This window comes from Lissotriton vulgaris, chromosome 3_1 (assembly GCF_964263255.1).
Source record: "Lissotriton vulgaris chromosome 3_1, aLisVul1.2, whole genome shotgun sequence".
NCBI lineage: Eukaryota > Metazoa > Chordata > Amphibia > Caudata > Salamandridae > Lissotriton > Lissotriton vulgaris.
The window spans coordinates 1,923,080,990-1,923,084,750 of NC_141689.1; positions in this window are offsets into that span (position 1 = coordinate 1,923,080,990).

A 3,761-nucleotide genomic window follows, 5' to 3' on the forward strand; every position below is an offset into this window, starting at 1 on the left:
TTCATCATTTCTTTTAATTTCGGGAATATTTTTATGTGTAATTGACAATGCGTGTTTTGGAGATAAGAATCTTCCTTTAAGAGGAGCGCTTTCCTTTATCGCTGCGGAATCATTTGTTGGCAATAGTTGTTTTTTGATTGCTAGCCCATTTACAACTGTTGGATGTATATTGCCTTCTATTTCATTTTTTGTGTTTGTTATTTCTCCGGTCTGTAAATGAATGATATTTTCCTGCTCAATTGCCTCTTGTGGGTCATAGTTTTTCGCTATGGGTCGTCCTTTTTCATCTTTATGATGATTTCCCAAAAATTGGTAACACTTTTTTTCCTCCAGGGCATTTTGGTGCTCTGGGTTAAGTAACGATTCTTTGTGTGGTTGAACCTGATTCTTTTTTATGACCACATTGGCCTCTACGGGTATTGGCACGGGTTCGTTATGGGCTGCCTGTGTATTGGTAGGGTAATTATAGGACTCTGAATTTTCCATTGTTTCACTTTTCATCTCATGCGCAAATATTTTATATAGTGGATCTTCCGGTCGTAAATCCAGTCGAAGATCTAATCCCTCTGAGTTTCCATTAGGTTTGGTGTCTAGGTCTGCTCCCACTTCAACTTTTATATCCAAGCCCCCATTCGTACCATTTGTTGGTATGAGTGGGGAGTGTAATGATTTTAATTCTTGCTCCGCTTGCATAGTCATAAGTGCAGTTGTAGGATCTTTCATAAAATCAAATTTCTGTGGGATTTTTGTTGATCTCTCAAACATTCTTGCTATAGGTGAAATTAGCGAATGAGTCGATCCCTTTGTTTGCGCCTTAACACTGATCTTTTTTTTTTAGTTAAGTGCTTGATTTCTTCGAGCTCGTTTCTTGGGAGAGCCCACTGTTCTCTCTTTGCCAGAACGCATTTTCTAGTAGTTAACCTTATCCCTTGGGTTATTGAGGTTGTTGGCGTTGATACCTCCTACTTTACCACTTTACTACTGTTTTGCAGGCACAAACAAAAAAAAAACCCACTAACCCTGCTTCACTCAGAGGGCGCTTTCAGCAACCCCCCCCCGCCAGGGCCCGCCACTGACCATCCACTGCCACTGGTTTAATCCCTCCAAATGGCCCTGTGCCTTCCTATGGGTTTAAAAGGGTTTTTTTTTGTTTTTTTCCCCTTTTTCCTTCTTCTTTTCTGATGGCCAATTAGGTCCTCCGAGCCACTCCCAGGTTTGGCTCTATAACCTGTTTGATCCTTTAGCAGGGTTATCAGGCAAAGGTCGCAGGGCTCAAGCTAAAACAATAGTGCTTCCTACGGTGTCTACAACACCCACAGCAACATCCTGGGCAACTTCCTCAGAATGTCCTCGGCTCCGAGTATCTCCCAAGGACCCCCTGCAGCCCCTGCAGCCCTCCTGAGCTCTCCCACCTGCACCCGTGCTGCCCGTAGAACTCGCGGCTCATGACTTCCGCATTCACGGCACCTACAGGTGTGGCTCCTGTGCCCGCTGTTTCCCCCCGCTCTCCGCTCACCGCTTGGTGCTCAGTACAGGGCGGGCGCTGGGCGCTGGTTGCCAGTTCTCACCTGCCGCCCGGTCGGAGCTGCACGCCGGTTTCACTGCCTCCTTACTGCTGTGACTCCTCTTTTCCTCGTGAGTCACTAGATCCTGCTCGCTGCCGCTGCCGCTACCGCACTAGGACCCACCGTCACTCTGCTCGGCTCGGTCCGTCTGCTCGGCCCATCTGCTGTTCTCCGTGCACTGGAGATCTGGCATCTGGCGTCCCACTTGCGTCCCACTTGCGGCTCTCTGCTGCGCTCTAGTGGCTAATGGCCTCAAGGATATGGGCATCCCATCAGGCATGGAAACCATAATTAGCCACTTATATTCCAGCAATTATGCATGGATCTGCAGTGGCCCAAACAGAGAATTTACAGAGAAAATAGAAATCAAAAGAGGGGTCTCAGAAGGTTGTGTCTTAGCACCAACATTATTTTTACTGTTTATCAATGGTTGTGTGGAATTTCTGTCCAACTCGGAGAATGATTCCCCTATGTTGGCAGGACAGAAAAGTCCAACATTTTTTGCCGATGACGTACTTTTGATTTAAAAAACACAGAAAGAATAATCGCTTAGAAATAAATGCATTGAAAACTAAACTAATGACTTTTAATGTTAAGAATGCCCACAATAAGAGTGGATACCAGTATTATAGAAAGAGTCAAAGACTTTGATTACCTAGGTATAAGACAGTCTGAATGGCGCGGCGTCGCAAGATGGCCACCACCTGAGGAGCTCCGTTTCCCGAGTGGCGCTCGGATTATCAGGTACCTCCCACGGGGCTTGTGACTTCGTTCGGACGGCGGAATCCAGTGTCGGAATGTCTGTGGACAACGATTCTGCGACCACCTTTCCTTTTTAAGGTCTCGCTGGATTGTTATGCCCTTTGTTGTTCTAGCCCCCTTTCGGCCGCCATTTTGACTGCCTCCTCTGACTGAAATTTCAACGCGATGTCGACATGCTGCTTTTCTTCTGCCTTTCATTTCCATCTCCTTCATTTTGCTTAAACACGCTGTTTTTGCAATATTACATGGAGGCAAATTAGATGTCAATCTTTATTTACTTTAATGCTATTATTGAGCCCCTTATGCAGCCTGTAGGTACTTCCTGCCTCATTCCTGCGGTTGAGTTACTCTTATTTCACAGCTCTCATTGACTTTCATAGTTTTCTTTGGTGTTGCTATTTTTCACGCTGAGGGTTCTGCCGCAATTTCTTACTGGCGTTATTTAACCAATTATTTTTGTGGTTCTTCCCTAATTCTCGGCAAATATGGAGCTTTTGCATAAGACTCATGGTACTTCATCTGGGGGGGCGCAAGGATGTTACCGCTGGAGCAGGCAAATGCCTTAAGAAAGACCCCCCCATCATTCTCCAAGTCACTGCTCCCTCCCGCGCCTCATTCGACCTTTTATGACTGAAACTGCTGCATCACTACAACGCATCGAGGATAAATGGACGGGTCTGGATTCCAGACTCTCAGATGTTGAACAAAGTTAGTGATGCTCAAGATGTTGTATCTAAAGGAGAACTTCTCACAAAAGAAGTTATTCAACTGAAAAAAAACCCAGAGGATTTGGAAAACCGCAACAGACGCAATAATCTGCGTATTTATGGTATTCCAGAAAATTCTGAAAATGCGGACTTGAATTCGTTTTTGAAAACCCAAGTTCTTTAACTTGTTGGCCTTCCAAAGACTATGGATCTCAATATTCAAAGGGCGCATAGACTTGGAACTCAAAATGCTTCCACTTCCTCCAAACCAAGAGGCATCATTACCTACTTCCTTCTGTATTCTGATCTCATGGCTATCCTTAACGCTGTTAAGAAACATAAACAACTATTTTGGTCCGGCCATAGAATCTTCTTCAGCCAAGACGTTGCCAAATTGACTGCTACCCGACGGAAGGAATTTCTGGACTTGAGACCCACGTTACGCTCCATGAATGCGCGCTATGGCTTAATTCACCCCTGTTTTTTCAAGGTTACCTATAAAGACAGGACTCTGAGTTTTGAAGATCCAGCTGATCTCCGAAAGTTTATCCACTATCACAAAGGCAAACTAATGGAGCTTAGCAAGCCATGATAATGATTCATTGTTGTCACCTGTATTTTGCTCTCTGGTTGCTGTTTTATGTCTAATGGTCTAATTTAATTTTCTTGTTCTCTTTTTCTGTCCTTTAGGTTTGTCCTTCCTTTTATGATTGATGATATCCCTTCC